Source organism: Emys orbicularis, chromosome 3 (genome assembly GCF_028017835.1).
Source record: "Emys orbicularis isolate rEmyOrb1 chromosome 3, rEmyOrb1.hap1, whole genome shotgun sequence".
Lineage (NCBI taxonomy): Eukaryota > Metazoa > Chordata > Testudines > Emydidae > Emys > Emys orbicularis.
This window is the reverse complement of record NC_088685.1, coordinates 78,355,642-78,374,522: the sequence shown is the minus strand read 5'-3', so window position 1 is coordinate 78,374,522 and position 18,881 is coordinate 78,355,642. Positions and strand designations below refer to the sequence as shown.

General features: G+C 43.3%; 1 pseudogene; it reads right to left on the bottom strand.

Annotated features, from left to right (window-relative positions):
- Positions 1 to 9,639: 9,639 nt before the first annotated feature.
- On the bottom strand, positions 9,640 to 14,814 carry LOC135876207 (vimentin-1/2-like; annotated as a pseudogene).
- Positions 14,815 to 18,881: the final 4,067 nt, after the last annotated feature.

The following is an 18,881-nucleotide window of genomic DNA, read 5'->3' as shown; positions in this document are numbered from 1 at the left end:
CTAGCTAGCTATGTCACCAAATAGGCTGTTAATAGGTTATTTTATAAGTGCAAAGAATTCTCCAGCTAAAAGGTTTGCATTTTTATGAGTCCTAATTGAGAATAAGATACAAACCTACGGCCAATCCCTACAGTCTTTTCTTCAGTCTTCACTCAGACAGAACTCTCATTGACTTGAGTGTGAGTTTTACAGGAGTTCCTGAGGCTGTATCATTACGCCGAAGAAGCGTTCTCATGGTGAAGAAATATCATGAAGGCGCATTCATTTAAAACTCCAAAGCCAGTCGTCCCAAAAGGGGAAAGTGGTTTTTTTCCCCCTTTTCCCCCACAGTGATTTAACTGGGATTTAGTGATTTTTGGAATCTTTTGACAGCTCGACGTTTGTCTATAATTGTAATAATCTCTCTTCGGTGTGATTTCCTTTTAATTTTCCTGACAGCTCGGCTACAAGTTATATGGAATGTTTATTGATCCAAAAGCATATATATTGAGCATGATAAATATGCATATATTTATGCCACGACTCATTAGTATGATCTTTTGTGCGATGATGGTTCTCACTTGTTGAATGGGCATCTTGAAGAGCATTGTAAATCTAACAATGACCTGTTTCTAAATGAGCCATACGACATGCACTCTTCTGACAATGTATCCGGGTTGTTTTTGTTGCATATTATGAACTCTACTCCGAATAAATGGCTCTGTTTTCTATCCCTAGCGAACATTAATGGGAAATAGCATCTAAACAGCTGCAACTAAATCGTCTGAAAAGACAGAATGTCCAGTCGTGCTTTCCAACACCCCCTGTATTTTCTGCAGTCAGTTGATACTTGTGTTCATTTACGCAGAAAACAACGTGAAATCCAGATCTACACCACATATCTCTTTTTGTCATTTGGTTAAGCACCATATACTGCCCCTAAAGGTCATACCTAGCTATCCATGCAGCCTAATGTTGGGAAACACCCGGAGCTCTGGAATCACAAGGTCAAATTTAGACAAAGTCCTCTAAGCCCTTCCTTTCAGCGGAGAATGGACTAACTACCGTGAAGTTTACTGTTTGAGACGAGGCCTTAAAACGCAGTCCCTGGCTTTTCTGTGTAGTGGACATTAAAGATCCCATGACACTGTTTACACAAGGTAGGGTTTGTCAGCGTTATTGGCCAACATTTCTGGGACCTGTCTAAAAACCTGAAACCAACCGAACACAAATGCACACTATAAATAATAAATAAACCATGGGGAAATATTCTGAGGTCCTCCACCAGATCGGATACAACCGAGTTTGTGGGGAGGGGCCGTTTTGGAATAAAAATTGACAGAATTACCATACCCCACACAGTTTCCTTTGTATCCTGCTCCCTTTCCCGCGCAGACTCAAATTTGGGGTATGTAAATTACAGTTGAACTTTGATTACACAGTATGTGAGCTCGAGTCTCCTCTAACGTATGAACGATAGAAAGCTGTCTGGCCATTCACATATTTTGGTATTTTTAGGGTAAATTAGATTGAAATGCAAAATCCAGGATTTAACGAGCCAAATTCATACCTAGTGCAACACCATAGGATGAATTTGTCCCTTGAAACATAATTATAATATTCCCTGGAAAATTTGGCACTCCTTGAACTCAGGAATGGCTAACATTGTTCCAGGCAAACATGCTGGGCCATATTGTGCACAAGTCCTGTACACATCATTGGAGTTAAGCAAGTCAATCAAGGGCAAAGTATGCCCCCGATGTATTTTCTGCTTTGAACTATGTGTTGTTGATCCCATATGATTTATTTTAATTTAATTGTCTGTAGTACAAAGTGTGACCAGATATAGCAGGATGGAAAGGGTTTAGCTGGAACGTGGAAATAAATGACCGATTCCCGCCTTTGAATGCCTGCAATGAACGCTTAAAGTCAGAACCGTATACCTTGCATTTCTTCAGGTGTAATATGTTTAGACATGTGATTCCTTGTAATTCAACCAAAAAGAAGTCTATGACATAATTACATCAGAAAATGCTTTGGTTTGGTCATTGAATGAATGATATAGAACAAGGCAAATATTTATCTACAATACCCTATCAATGGAAAGCTTTAAATCGAGCCCATTGGAGTCAATGGTAATCCTTCATTTGATTACAATAAGCTTTAGCTCAAACTCTGTGCGCGGCCACTATCTCTGTAAGCCTCCCCAGAAGACTATTCGACATTCTGCTGAAATCGCAGGACCCCACTAGCTAGTAAAGAACATGTTCTCTCCTGAGAGCCCTGGTGAAAACTATCATTATATTTGCCTTATGTAAAACAAATGACACTTCTACACACAGCTGAGTAATTTTCAGCAGTGGAGTGTAGCAATATACAGATACCTGGCAGTCTTCCAGTCAATCAAACAAACTGAATCCGTGCTGTTCTATACGCAACTTTAAATATCCTGGGACTAACATTGATTATGGCTAATAGCAAGGACTGTATTTATCTGACTGGTTTTTTTGGTTTGTTCGTTTGGAGTTGCTTTTTGGTCTTCATGGATGAGAGAGAAATTGGTACTGAGGCTTTTTTAAACTGTTTACATTTTCTGACATTTTCTCTCAGCCAGCCTGTCTGATGTCAAGATGTCTCATAAACTGCCAGGGCTAGAACCTGGGTGTTCTCCATTCTGCACGGTTACTCCCTTGCCAAACTACTTTACTTCTCCGTCCTTCCTTAATTCTCTCGTGGCCTCTTCTCCCTCTTTCTACAGCTCCCTTCCATTTTATAATCCTTCCTCTCTGCCCGGCTTCTTGATGAGGCTTTTAAAGAGAAGATTGATGCTATTTGCTCCAAGTATCTTTTACTTGTCCTTCGCCCTCCTGATTCCTGACCTTCCTTGCCCCACCGTACCTCATTCCTCTCAATCTGGTATCTTCTCTGCATGCCCTCTCCTCTGTCCTCAAAAGGCCCTCTCTTGACCCCATCTGCCGCCATCCTTCTTTCTAACACCTATTCCTCTCCTGTGCCTCTAATTTGGAACATACTTGCTACTCACACTGCCTTGAATACCTCTCCCCAAGCTCTTGCTCTGCTCCTAACATTTGGTTTTTGCTCCTTCCACGCCCATGACATTTTCCTCATCAGTTACAGTGACCTTTTCTAGGCCATACCTCAAGGCTTCTTCTCCACCCTTATCCTTGATTTATCCACTACCTTTAATATTACCCTGTCCCGGAAGCTGCTCCCTACCTTTCCTGGTTCTCCTCTGACCTCTCTGACTGCACCTCCCTCCGCCACATTATTGCTGCCTCCAAGGGATTTCTCCTCTGTTCTCGCCTCTTCTCCTTCTACACTCTGTCCCTAGGCAACCTCGTCCTTTCCTGATCTTTAGATTAATCTATGATCAAATCTATGAATGACCCCACAATAGGAGAAAGAGCAATGACACAAAATGACCGAGCCAAACCGCAAAGTGACCTGGAGAGGTTGGAACAATGGAAAGTGCAGATAAATAGGGGAGATTTGGTACTAATAAATGTCAAGCCCGGTATCTAGGGAGAAGAAATAAACAGCCCAGATACAACATTTTAGGATTAACCAAGGATCCGCACTCGTGTTACAGATTGGTTATTTTAATTTTATCTCTTTAGTACTGTCCTACTAGAGCTTTATGCGGTCATGACCGATTGACACAAATAAGGTTTGTAATCAGATATGAGAACCTATTCATAGAAACACTGTTCCACTATATAACTGATCACTGGTATAAAATTGCAGGCTGGATGCATTGCTACGGATGCATTCCAGGGAAGTACACAGCACGAGTGGGTACACAGCACAAGAAAGGGTTCTTTTCCCTTCAGAAATTACATCCTCATTAGTAAGGTTATTCTGAAAAATAGATATTAATGGCTCTATTTAGCATTCCCCACTCAACAAAAATTCCTATTGACTACATCAGGGGTATATCTAAGTGTGGAGTGATGAGTAAAGGCCTTTGATCTTTGTAAAATGGTCTTTCTGTTAGATTTTACAGATTTGTTTATGACTGGCAAAGAATAGCAAATGCAGGCCGTGGGTCTGATCCAAAGCTCATTGGAGCTAATGGGAGACTTTCCACTGGCTTTCATAGAGTTTGGATCAACCCCAGTGTGAGGCCAGTTGAAACGCAGAGTGAAAGGAGCTGCTTATTTTTGACATAGCTAGCGCACGCTTAACTGAAGCTTTTACGTGTATTATTCAAAAACATAACTTAAAAGGCAAACTGGTGATTAGATTAACTTAGATGTTTCACAAATGTGCCAGGAAATATTTGTGAAACTTTTTGTGTCCGTTGATACATTTGTTGTATAATGTCTCCCTAAGCCCTTGAAATACATTTTATAGTGGTATAGTCTCTATGTTAACTCCTTTAGAGTATTGTTATGGCATTTTAACATGTTGTATCACCTAAATGGTCTGATCCTGCAGCTTTGAGGCAGACAAAACGATCATTCATATCAATATGATTTTTCCTATATAAAGACGACATGCTGGGACTCTTCTGATTTGAATATTTTCACTGATTCTCTCTGTTTAGACTACTTCTCTGAAAATAGTGGGGAGCTTGATATTTTCAAATCTGTTGTTGAATCTGACCCAAGGATAATAAAATTGTAGAAGGACACACAAAGCTAAAATATATAACCAAAGAGAGTGCATTCTGTCAAACTTCCCCACTCACATAATCCCTCTGCAATGTTTCGCTTGATTCTTTATACACAGTGTACATTTTTCCTTAAGAGTTTATCAGGGGTTGTCATATCTTGTAGAATAAATGTTCTATTTTCTGAGTAATTGTAGCTATAATATGAAACACTTAATTTTCTGATAAACCTTCTTCCTGAACAGCATCATAATACAAAATATTATTACTGGATATTTAATAATAATGTTAATAACAATAATAATCCACCTAGCTCTTATATAGTGCTTTCAAAGCACCTTACGAAGCAAGTAGAATAACCCCAATTTTACAAATGGGGAAACTGAGGCACGAGGAAGGACATGACTTGCCCAAGTGGCCAGTGGCAGAGCCTGGGGCATGTAACTCAAATTTCCTGGGTCCTATTCCATTGATTTCCTTACTATAAATAAATGTGCATTTAAATGCTGTGCTGGGGACAGACAGATTGAGTATGATTTCACCCCTTAGACTCCTATTGAATTCAGCACTTGATCTGAGAAGAGCCAGGGAAACCATCGGTATGGGGGGGGGGGGAGGGAGAGGAGAGAGAGAATGGTAGCTGCTGGAAGGAAGATTTCTTTCTGTAGCGGCACCAGAGAGCAAGACAGGGCGGGCTGGCTGGCTGGTAATGACCTAAATGGGGAAAGTGATAGGTTTTGCCAGTAAGACGAAGAAATGGCTGTGAGAGCTGGATTTTTAATGAGAACGTATAATGCTGTAAAGGGTTTCATCATTTTCTGCTTTGCAAGACATGACTATCAGCAAGGACAAATGGAAGTTTTGCAAAAACCCAGCTATCAGAAACTGTTCATTACACTCTAGTAAACATTTCCTCATGGTGAAATAGTCGGGAGTCAGGGAAGAAGCCGAGTATTTTTCTAGTATATGCAGCTCTCTAATTAATGAATTTGACAAACTGAAGGTTTCTCCTCTGGTTCCTGCTTAAAGTGACTTGACTTCTTTTTAATAAGTAGAAATATCTGAAACAGGAAACTAAATGGATATATAGAACAACCACGTTACCTCCAATGTATAGGCTCTGTGGCTAAGTCTGTTTTCAGATCTCGTTTTAAAGTACATCAGGAGGAAGTATAATGCCTTTTTCCTTCATTCTTGTCATATTTTTCAAACTGAAAAAATCTATTGATGATGACGGTTTTGTGGTAAGGAAGCTAAAGCAGTTCTTAGGTGTCATCTGTCAGGAGTCATTTTCCTTGTAATTTATTTAGTTTTAATATAAATGTTGCTGCCTCTTATTCATTGTTGTGCTACTTTTTAAAAATCCCTAAATACAAATACTTTAAAATTGCTGCTGAAGCGCTGTCCTCTTCCCATCCAATATCATCTCTGAATCGCGGTATTAAAATGTGTATGGAATAGAGGAGAGTCTTTAACTCAAAAGTTTCGGTCTCTCTGTCTCTGTCACACACACACACTCTCTCTCTCTCTCTCTCTCTCTCTCTCTCTCTCTCTCTCTCTCTCTCTCCGGGAATAGCCTAACTAGAAAGAAAGATCCTTTTGCTACTTGGATGCTTCTGCCACGGAATCTTAATGTAAACAAATCTCTCGCCTTAAAATCTTTGCCAGCCAGGCTTGAAATAACCTGCATTCAAAACGACTTGATGCCAGCCAACTCTTGTGTTAAGATGACGCTTGCTTATTATCAGTTTTAGAGTCAAGGCTGTCTTCCTGTCCATTGTTGCTTATTCCCATGAGGAAATACTAGCATTATAATTAAAAGCTGCGTTTCCCCCAAGTCTTGCCAGTAGAATGGAAGGGAAAATCAAGTTGGATGTGTAAAGCACCTAGCTTGACACAATCGAAGATTGCCAATAGCCTTTACTCACTGCAGCAGGACCCTTGGTTTCGGTAGACTGCTCATATGTGTAGAAGCTATTCACATGAATGCAGATTTGCAGGATTGGGTCCACTAAAACATATTATTGCCTTCAAAATGGAATGTACACAGTATTACTGAATGCTCAGACCGCGCTTTCAAAAGAAATTGACACATATTCAACACACACAGACACAGACACACACTTCTTCAGAAAGCTGTTAATATTCAGCGAACACTTTTAAAGAATAGACCTGCCGTTTGCGGGCCATGTCGTGTTGCTTGCATTGATGCTCTTGGTTCATAAAAACATGTACATATGACGCCATATAGATCTTTAATGCCCTTATTCTAAAAGGATAATCAGGGTCTTAACTTTGCACCTCGGGTGGAGGTGTCTGTGTCTGGATTTTCCACTGGTGGGTTTTTTTGTTTTGGTTTGTTTTTTGTTTTGGTTTGTTTTTTTGTCCTTGTATAAAAGGCCAAATATTTATTATGTTCTGGAAATTATAACAAAAATCTGTCTCGTGAGATGACTTCCCAGCAGAAGAATATCTGCATTTTCATCACAAAACACCTGAAGCTGTCATTATGGACTATTGTGCCAGTGGTCATATCAAGTTTTGGTCTACATGGCCCTCATTTCACATAAGTATCAAAATTACAGACACTCACTTATGAATAGCCCCAACACACAACTGAAGCAAGCAAAACTCCTTTGTGGCGTGCTGCTCTTAATGCAAACTATTCCGATTGCTTTGATTGAGGACTGTCCAGGCTGCCTTGGCAACTTATGAGGGTTTACCGTATAAACACTGTAAGCGGTTGTACTGTTAGTGTGAATAAGAACCATAAGAACATAAGACCCATACTGGGTCAGACCAATGGTCCATCTAGCCTAGTATCCAGTCTCTGGCAATGGCCAGTGCCAGATGCTTGACGGATTGAACAGAACAGTCTGAGTCGTCCATCCCCTGTCTTCCAGGCCCATCTTCTGGCAGCTGCTGGTTTAGGGACACCTGGAGCGTGGAGTTGCCTCCGGACCTTGTTGACTAATAGCCATTGATGGAGCTATCCTTCAGTGGACCTGTGGAATTTTTGGGTAACTCTGCATGCTCTTCAAACCAAGAATTCACTACAATGGACCAGCACAGGGTCCCTCTTTATCTCACGTGCTTCCTTTGAACGTCAGTACTCAAAACTTCCGAGTTAAGACAAAACGATACATCTCTGAGCTCCTCATGGACCTCAGTATCCAAAAGGCGGAAGAGGAGGGAAGTTGTCTGGACATTTGAGGAATCCAGAATCAGGCGCATTATAAAACTTCTGATGATAACTACCGGTGTTGAATAAAAAATCACCCTGTCATTCAATAACATGTTCCTAGTTCTGATGACGGGGGAAAGCAGCAGTTATTTCCATCATTAGAAGGGAACATGCATAGGTCCGATGTTCAGAAAGAAATAAAATTACATTTTCATCACTGGATCTGTTAGCACTAAACAAATAGCCTGCCAAAACAAAAATAGGCTTTACTGCTGTGCAACATTCAAGTTTGTGTTGCGCAGAACATAGCACGTCACCTTTGTAAGAAAGGGATACAATACTCTGATTAGTCTTGAGATGTAACTTCGAAATTGTTGTCGAATAGCCGGGATTTGGCGCAAATAAGTATGTCTGTGTGGAAAGTGTATTATTATAATTATACTGTACCTACAGTGCTGGTGATGTAATCCTCCTTGTAATCCTCCCTGGCTTTCTGCAAGTGTGGAAGCATTTTTTTAACTAGATCAGTTTATTTTCTCTGGAATAAATTGTAATTCACCCTGAGTGAACCTTTCAGAAATGGAGCTGAAAAGAAGCTTTTGATTTAGGCGCTGCTTTGTGTTTGAGAGACACGTTTGAAGTTTGGTGTGATGTTAAGATGAGAGTTTCTTAACAATCCTTTCCATGAAATCGCAAAAAACTCAGTCAAAATCATTCTCTCTCTCTTAAGTAATACGTGTGAGTGTGTCTGTGTAGCGATATAGATCAGAAAACATATAATACAAAAATAATAGGACCCTGCTCAGAAAGCTAATGCGAGCTTCTAGTTTAGAGCCGAATAATTTTTAATAGATGGGAATGAAAATTATTCCGGCAAAGTCAGGTCTTCTTTTGTAAAAAATTTTCTTCAAGCGTGATCTATGTAAGATCTAATTAATTAACATGTTCCTCTGTTTTCTATTCATTTATCTTCAGGAACGTTAGAGATTTTTCGGGATGGAAACTTCTCATAAGGTTACACTTTACCACATGACACTTCTTGGAAAAAAGGTTACTAGTAATTGTTTCAGAGATGCAAAATGTTATAACAACTGTCAGGTCCTTTAAAGGCTAACAAATACCTTTGTGAAATAATGCACAATGCCTTGCTTTAGATAATCATTAAACAGAGCAGAAGAAAAGGGGACCAACTCAGGCAAAAAACACATGCTCATAATTTTATTTAATTTAATAAAAGCGACAAATCAGGTTTAAAAACCATGCATAGTTTGGAAATGCGGTTTGACTAAAGGCGCTAAAGTTAGAAAGATTGAAGCGCGTGGCATTTGACTCTCATTTCTTTGATCCCAAGCAAATTATCATCGTGATGTATTCTTCTTAGCTCTCAGCAGCAGTAGCACCAGTAATCCTTAACATCCTCTTTCGGGTGCCTTCCTGGATTTAGGCTTTGTCTGTCTCAACTGTTTTAAGGGGAAAATACTGGTAATGAATGAAAAACGGTGGAGCAAAAATAATGAACATTCAGAGGTACTAATGAAGCACTAATAACCCCTGTGCAAATCACAGACACGACCTCCTAGACTGTGCCAACGCATTAGTAGTGGTGCGAAGTTAACTGAAGATACAGGGTCAGAAATACTTTTAAATACATACAGTGCAAGCCTCAATGGATTATTCTAGCGGGATGGTTACATCAGTACCTCGGTCAGTCCTTACTTAGGCTTGTGAGAGAAAATATTATACTGACGTAGTTTGAGTCCCAATAATTACACACAATTTCCTCCATCCCTGTGAATTTTTTTTTTTTTTTTTTATTCCCTTGCATTTTTGTCATATGTTTTTCCTATCGGTCCCTATTCCGGTGCAAATGACTCCTTTCCCGGATAAGCACAGGTTTGCTGGGGGTGGTATCTACAGCCTGACCTTCGGCAATGCTTTCAATGGTACTGCCCTGCCCATGGCCTGTCATCCTGCCTATGAGATGTATCCCACTCAAAGAGGTCACCAGCTCTTCTATCCTCACTTTCAATCAGCTTCCTTAAAAAAACAAAAAGCACCGTAGCATTGAGAGTGACTGTGGAACGAAGGAGACCCCGAAAGCTAAAGAAAGCACAAAAAAGCGAACAAGGATCGCGTGTGAATCTGGCATAAATCCGCTTCTTCATCAGCATCATAACTTATATGTGGCTATCTCAACGTCCAAAGCCATTTTTTCACGTGCAGGAGATTTTGCTAGTCACACAGATGGAGGGCGATTTTCTCCTTCATTGCTTTCAGTTCCTCTTGCAGTGTTTGTGTTTTCTTCTGAAAAGATCAACACACATCTTTCGTCTGATCGTATCCAAAGAGAGCAATTAATCAAAAGCCGGTCTAGAGTGTTAATATGCCGGAATGAGCTCTGCAAAGGTTACCGTGTAAAGAATTCTTGTTAACTGCAGAAAGGACTAGCAAAGATAAGTGAGGACAGAGAAAGGTGTGCCAAGTTTCCTGCTTTTCAAAGATCTACAAGGCAGTCAGAGGACGTATATTTAAGTCTAGTGACTGCCTACTCCAAAAGTGGCTCCTAATAATTAAAATTCAGGATAACTTTAGATTGGACTAATTTACCTATTGGCTTAATTCAATATTTGCAAAGAGGGAAAAAAATAAATTAAATTAAAACCTACGAATTGTAGTTTGCCTGTAATTCTTCAGCCACTTCGGTGTATTTCTCTTGGATTTCCTTGATCTGAATCCCTAATGCTGCATTTCCGTTTTAAGGGCCTTAATCTGTAGCACCAGAAGAGTGCAATGCGAAATCACCGATCTGTTCACTCCTGCCATAAAATCCTGGCCTCACTGAAGTCACAGGCAAAATTCCCATGGATTTAACGGGGCCAGGCTTTGAGCCTTGGAATCTTGTCTTTTATCTCCCACAAGTATCCCAAGAACTGAAATGGTTTTGGACAGAAATGAGAAAAGTTTCCATTGCGACCACAGATTTCAAATTTAATAAAGCTGCATCATACTGAAATAAAAATCCTCTGCAAAATGAATCTCACCTGCAAGGAAGAGGTTGAGACCAATGTAAACACCTGCTCAATATGAACAGTTTGTGCTGCACTGAATCCTGCATGTCTGCATCCCACATATTCTATGCTAGAACTGGGCACACCCTCTTTGTATCAAATATACACTTAATATAAATGTACCTAAGCCACGGGGAAATTGAATATGTTCCTAGCTGGCCAAAATATGTGGAAATCAGAAGAAAATGCATTGACTTGAAATTCGGTATTGCATTTCTGTCTGTTGCAAAAGTTTTACTGGGAGGAGGTGGGGGTAAATAAAGTGAAAGAGTCTCTGGGGCCCAGAAATGAAAATCCTTTGAAATAATAAATTATTGTGTTGGAGGTTTGCAGCTTGATTGATTTTAAATGTGGGTTAGGGAGGAGGTTTGGACTTTGTACCCTGACCCTACCTGACAAAGGGATCTAGCGATCTGTAAGTCAATGACTTTTAATAACACCCCATTCTCTGGCACTTACCTTAGTATTTGTCCTTATTCTGGAAATTAAAGTGTGAACTTCACTAGCAACTGCTACTTGAATGTGTTTTTCGCAGCTTAATAAATCTACCCCGAATGGCACCTAGACTCCACCCCAAGGAGCTGTCTGTCTTTAGAAGTGTCACCTTCTTCCAAACAAGACATGTTCTATTGCAAACTAATTGTCCTCTAACCCCGTCAGTCATTTTTTCAGATGATCTGAACCGACCTACACGTTGATTTCAGACGTGGGAATTAATAAGTAGCCGAAGTTATATAAAATATTATTCGTGTATGCTTTCTACCGGTTTGACATGGGGTCATATATAGAGACATCACTCCTCCAGTCCACCTCCCTCTCTGCAAATATAGCCTAAAAGACCACCATTACTGGAAAATATATCAGAGGACTGTCACATTACCTAACTTTGTGAAATCAGAACAAAGGGTTGCATTAGAAGTGACATAACATAAGCTAGAAGGGGTTTTCAAATCCACTTACACTTCTTTTGCAGTTCCCTATTTCTTCCCTGAAACGTCTCACATTCTCGGCATGTTTTGTGGAAGGTTGATTAAAGTCAAGAAATCTGGTTTTGTACCACTCGTCTATTTCCTGGGGGGAAATTAAACAGAATATGGCAAACATGAATGTTTATAGTCAGCTATAAAAGAAAATATGTGTTTCAGTTATTTTATTAAGACATAAATATATTTAAAGTAATGGGAATATTGCCATCTATTGTATGGAGGGCTATAGATAAGTGTAAGTAAATAAGCAAAATTTGCTTGTAATGTTAAAATTAATCTTGCAATGTACAGCCATTGAAAGTAGACTCTCCCTCCATGCATTTCTATGCCTTTGTGGGATGTGTAGTAGGAGAAATATTTCTCTTATGAAGATATCTGTCTATATTATGGATGTTTGTTTCTAGAGATGGCATAGTAAATATATTAAACATGTTTGTCATGAACAAGGATTTTTTTTATCAGCAAAGGCTGACAGATAATTTCATTTTGCAGATCCGATGAAGTATAATTTTACCTGCAGGTTCTTGGCTGCAATTCCTTCAGACTCCATCTGAATGTCCCTCAGAGCAGAAGCCAGGTCTGGGATTGAGCAGGAGACATCAACACACGCTGAAGCACTGTAGCTCTGTTTCATCAAATCTTCGATTTCCTGTTCTGACAGAAACACACACACAGAGTACATGGTAAATAATACGATACTTCTGCAGAGCTTCCAGAACAGAAAGATTGGAAAGTGATGTTTAAAACAAATAGACGTACAAAACTCTAAATCTAACCTCACTGTGTACTCTCTGCAGGAATGCAATTTCAGCCTCCAGATTATCCAGCTGTTTCTCCAGGGAGATGCGAGCTGAAGTGGCAGCCTCCCCATCCTCCAATTAACTAAATACATAAATAGGCATACATATAAAATAAAGATCTAGCAACGGATTTCACATTTAACACCAATACTAGCTTTTCGAACTCCACTCTGTAGGTATAGAATGGTTTCTTCTGATTGCACAGCACACTCTGAAATAAAACGTATGTGACAGAATGGCTGAACAGATGAAATAATCTTCATAAACAATTTTCTCTCTCTCCCTCCACCCCCTTTCTCTCCTTTGCCATTTTGTGTCGCCAGGACGGCTGGCTTCGGGTCGCACTAATATCCGGATGAGAATGATCCCAAATCGGGGTATTGTTTCAGTGCACGATAGGATCAATGCAGAGTATAGTTTGCATTCCATGCAACTGCTTTTCTTAATTATAAACTCAGTCCTACAGGGCTAAAAGCTTCAATGTCTCTCTCCGCTTTCTTCCTCCCTTCAAAGGCACCATTATAGGGCTTCTTTATGGACTGCAGCTGGTCGGCCACAGCTTACTTGGCAGCCACTGCTAATAGGTTTTTCAAGGACTGATGAATCCTTTGATACCCAAGCCACGGGAAAAGCAGTATGTGGCCTGTGACATACTGAGGGATGGGTGGGCCCCACTTTCTCTGCAGTGGTGATGGTGCAGTCAGGATGGCGCAAAGCACTGTAGTGTCCTTTGTATATGGGAGGGGTGGCTTTCTGTGTAGTCCTGTGTGTGTTGTAGCTGTGGTGTATCAACTGTCCTGTGGCATGTTCTTGTGTGGTGTTGCACCCTATAGTACGGTGTGAAGAAGCACTGTTGTGTGGTGACCGGGTATATTTTCCTGGGCATTTTACACGATGGCATTCTGTGGTGCATTGCTGTGGGTGTGGCACCATTGTGACATGTTGTTGTGTGGGTGGGACACACAGGCATGGTATAGTATGGTCCTGTGTGGAGCACTTTGCTGCTGTCCTGCCTGGGTGTGGAGCACCCTTATATATATTACTGTAGTGCAGAGGAGCCAGAGTCATGGACCAAGAACACTGACCCCATTGTGCTAGTGTAACACCGACAGACCCCAGTCCACCAGGGGCGGGATCGAACCTTGCGGGGGTCTCTGGAGCTTCGTGCATGAGCCGCTACGGCATGAGCTAAAAGCCAACTGCCTGTTAGCTAAGGCTGTAGAGCAGACACCTGTTTCTCTCCCCACCCCTCCCAGCAGAGGGGACAGAACACTACACCCAGGAGGTGTGGGGGTTACTCTAGGTGCTGAACAAACACGCAACAAACAGACACGCCCTGTTCCAAATGACTCACAATCTATGCACAGTATAAGAAGGACAACAGGTGGATACAGACAGACAGATGGGGGAAGGACGGTGTGGTTTGCTGTGGTGCTCCCCAGTGGCTGTGGCAAGCTAGTGTGTTCTGCTACAGCAGGCTAGGCTGTAGAATAGGGTTATTGCCCTTTGCCCTTTCCTAAGGTCCGCGGCTCTGCACAGGTCTAGCAGCTGCTCTCGATACAGATCTCTCAGGCCACCGCAGGGCTTTGAGCTCGGTCTCCAGCAGTTTGCTTCCTTGCTCCAAGTCTCTTACCTAGAAGCAAAAGAAGAATCAATCAACCAGAGCATCCACCCCCTGACCGGCTCCACACACACTGGATCCTCAAACACCCGCCACAATACACCCAATGGAGCTGCGAGAACCAGCTTCCCACCCGCCCCGCGCAAACCGAGCTCCCAAACCCAGAGTCTCCAACACCACCGCCACTGCTGCCCCCCACACCTGCCCTCCCCGCATTACAGCTCCCCATACAACCCGGCTCCTCGCTTGCGCCCATCTCCCTTCCTATGCGATCTGCGGAGAGGCGGGCTGGTGATCCTGGCTGCAGACGTAACAGTTATTTCTCGATCCTGCAACGTGTCAACGACAGGGCCAAGCTTTCTCATGCTCCCTGTGACTCCAGCCATGCTGCGAGCCTGCAGTAGCCCCGAGCTGAGGGGGTCCGTGCGCCTTTGCGCTGTACTTGGCCATGATCAGGAGCATGATCAGCTGGCGTTTATCTTTTTTCCAGGTGCTCGGGAATTCTTGGTTTACTGCTGTGGCCGCCTCCAGATCCCCACGCATTGCTCCGGCCCCATGGCAGCCCCAAACTAGGACCCCTCTGTATGATGCGGGGACACAGAGAGCAGCTCAGGGAGCGCATCTGTACAGCAGGAGCAGCAGTGAAACACTCAAGGCCTGCCCCCATCTCTCTCCCGAAAGCCCGTCAGATGGCTTTCCACTTTACAGCACAGCGCCCAGCACGCGGAGAGCCTCAGAGACCCCCCCCCAAGAAAGGTGGCATTTGTCAGCCATCCGTATTCGCAACGATTTGCTCATGAAACGTGTTCACAATTGCACTGTTAGCTGCTAAGTCCTTTCTTTGATGATCCGCCATGGCAGCATCAGCCGGGACCTTTCCACGTGGCTCTTCAAACAGTCTCTCATCCCAGCGCGCTGAAGGCCCCAGGAGAGTACTGCTGTCTCAAAGCTGCTATTAGAGCCTGATACGGCGGGCCGATTTCACGCGGCACTTCCGGTGAGCAAGTACTAATGCCTGCTTCACGTGGCAGGACGTACTCACGCCTCACTCAGCTCACACACACCTGGGAGCAGGAAACCGGGGCTGTTCGGGATGGAGACGTGTCTGGGGCCAAGCGAAGACATTCTGCATGACAGGCGTACCGCAGCCCCTCCCCCCCCCCCAATACCTTCACCTAACTAAAAAGCAACAAAGAGTCTTGTGGCACCTTATAGACTTAGATATTGGCGCATAAGCTTTCGTGGGTGAATACCCACTTCGTCAGACGCTTATGCTCTAATACGTCTGTTAGTCTATAAGGTGCCACAGGACTCTTTGTTGCTTTACAGATCCAGCCTAACACAGTTACCCCTCTGATATTTCATCTAACTAGGGAGCTCCTTTATGGAAATCCATCCTGCTCCCAAGTCAATGACAAAACTTCTATTGACGTCAATGGGAGCGGGGGTAAGCCTAAACAGCTACTTCTGATGGAGGTCTGCAGGAGAGTCTCCCAAATAGTGGATTTACACTTCACAAGTTTAGAGCTACTTGTAGCGCCAATTTAACCTAGCTGTCAAGTTCCCAGAAGGGGGTCTTGGATGTGGAAGATACCCCATTATTAATGCTATTTAATCTACCAATCTTAGTAGGGGGGCATGAAACTGCTGTTACTGGCTCTGGTGGCCCTCATTAACTTTATTAACAGCGCGTGGGAAGGAACTACCCCACCCCCACCCCCAACCCCACCCCCAAACTCCAGGAGTTCCTGAAGCAGTAGATTTGGTAACTGGAAAAGGAAAGGAAAGATCTTGGGTTTTGCCAGGTACATAAGTATCTGGGAACATTCCTTTTTTACTAGATACTGAAAAGGAAGCCTCCCTTACCAGCTAAACCTCAACACGCCTTTCTACACGTATTTTTTTCTCAAACATCTATGGGCACCTTATCCCCATCCTCACATCTAGGGCTGGTGATGGAATGCCCCGGTTGCACAGCCCTTTCAGATCAGGTTTGTGTGTTACCTTTTTGGTATGCAGGATGTGGAGTTGGCTCAGATGTTGCTTACATGCATTTGCTCCCCCTCCCCTTTGCACAACTCTGTTCCCATTAAAGACAGTGGGAGTTTTGCCATTGACTTCCATGAGTGCAGGATCGGGTCCAATTACTTCAAGATTGGGCCCATAGCGTCAGCAAGATGGGGCACCGTGAGCGCCTGTCCGAGCGACGTCATGTATTTAATTACTCCTCCAAACTAAACACGTGCGCACCCACAACGCTTTAAAAAAATGGAACAGAAAATGCATTGAAACGAGCTCATACAAAATCAATTGGATTAATGTCTTAATACATACCGAACCAACACGTGAATAGAATCTTAATACATAATAGTAAATAATAATAAAAGCTTGCTAATTGTAAATCAGAAATGATAGCCATCACGATAACCCACTGTATTGTATTTCTTTTTAAAGGCTCTAGGTAGGGAGCAGATTGGGAAACTACTAAAGAGGTCACTTTTATTGCATATACAGTGGCACGCCGTACACCAGCTTCACGATTGCCTGTAATGCATTCCAAAACTAAGGCACTTCTGGAATATAAATCAATATTCATACCGTAACATGAGTAAAATACATCTCAAATATATAAGCCAATGAGGAGTGCTTAAATCAAGCGGTCAACAATAACAAAGCGAGATACCGCGTTAGGGCGGTTTACTTGCCCTCTGTATCAAAGATTCACAGAAAAGCCCTTGATTTTGTTTCCTTGTTATAAATATACTCTGCGGACTGTCAGGGAAATCCTGCAAGCACCATGCTGCTGTTTTTTCATTCTGTACGCTTCTCATTAGCTCTGTCAAGGGGAGAGTTAGGGGCTTCATACTCCCGTCTTGTGGGTGTTTGAAATCTTAATGGGATAGTGAAGCAATTCCTGTTGTATTTGTGTAATTATATACATGTCCGTGTGTATGCGACCCAAAGATTGTCGCAATAGCTCCTTTCTTTACCTTATGCTAAGTCACTGTTATGTAAAATAGTTCAGTTTATATCTCTCGAAAGTGGATTTAAAATATTTTAAACAAAAAGGGCAGGGTAAATATTGATACATCTATTTCGGACCTCGGGAAAATGAAGAAATCCCAAGGAGTTCATCAGGAATAGCCCAAGCTGCTGAGTTTGTTTCACCTCCCCTTAAAAACACTTAAATTAGCCAACTAACGAATTAGAAAGAATCTTTCTAATTAAATCATTGTCCTTTTCACCCTTTAATGTTCACTCATGGCACTTAGCCCGGGGAACAACGCACTTCGATTTTGCTAAGATGCTTTCCATAATGTCTACAGATCGTTGATCGGGAGATGAGGGAAGAAGCAAGATTTTTAAGTTCTAAGCACACAACCTGCGTAGCAAACCTCGATGTAAAAAGTGTATCGGACCCGGGGTGTCTCTCTGGGCACGCCGCGGATGCCGAGCAATCTTTTTCTAACCTTTAATTTTCTACATGTAACTACTCCGATCATTTGAACCCTTTCAATGAACCGCAGCACCGGTATTGAATAGCTCTCAATATCTGTAGATAGCTATGCTTCAGGAGAACTGTTTCTCAGTTTAAAGGGACAGGCCTGATTCCCCCCGCCGCAATCCGCTCTAATGCGAGGGAGACCTTCCTAATATTCACTGGGGCCCGAGACTGAGCGCGGTGAAGTCCCCTTTGAGCGGAAGCCCTCCCTAGCCTCCCATGAAGTAGAGCGCAAGCCCCCTTTGTCAGCGGCAGCTGGTGCCTTCTGCTGCCGGAGAGCTCGGCGGCAGTCGCAGCAGCTGTCAGGCCAGCTGTAGCCACGCCTCTCCCCACCCCTCCGCCTTCCCCTTTACCTGGCCAGGCGCGGCCCGCCGGTGGCCGAGCTGGTCCTTCTGCTCGCCCAGGCGCTCCGCAGCCGAGAGGCTCCGGGTTTGCGTGCGGCTGCTGTTGCTGGTCGAGCAGCGCTGGGGTGGGGGCTGGACACCAGCCGCTGCACCGCCGCCGTCCTGGAAGCGCCGGTCGGCGGTAGGAGGAGACCTGGCTGGGCTGCGGCTCTGCGGAAGGCTGGCTGGAGGGCGAGGGGTGGGTGGCTAGAGGAGTGGTACTGGGGTGAAGGGAGAGGAGGGTGCAGACAAGGAGGGAGGGATCCCGGCCGGGACAGATGGGTGGATGGTCACCAGGCTGGGTGTCTAGGAATGCCTGGCTGGAGGGACTAGCGCCAGAGCAATGGAAAGCTGGCTGGAGCTAGCTGAGTGTGTAGTTAGTGGCGATGCTGGCAGCCTGGGAGCGACATTCCCTTGTTGCAGCGCCAGCAGATCAGGAATGTCCTAGCCGGGTCCCAGCAGCAGGCGGACTCACCCTTCTCTCCTCCCTATCAAAATCCCACTCAGAAGCCAAATCCCCAAAGGAGAAGGGAAGGGTTCGGCAGCAGCCTTCCCTCCTGCTGCTGATCTAATGCCTCAGTCAGACGTGCCAGGTCCAGCAGGAGAGCTGGAGAACAAAGCGTGCGAGCAAGAGTCTGAATATACGTGAAATGTACAGTACCATTGTAACTCTTACCTTCTGTCTGCCCTGTATGAGACACAGCGGGCTATGTGAGAAAGGGGTG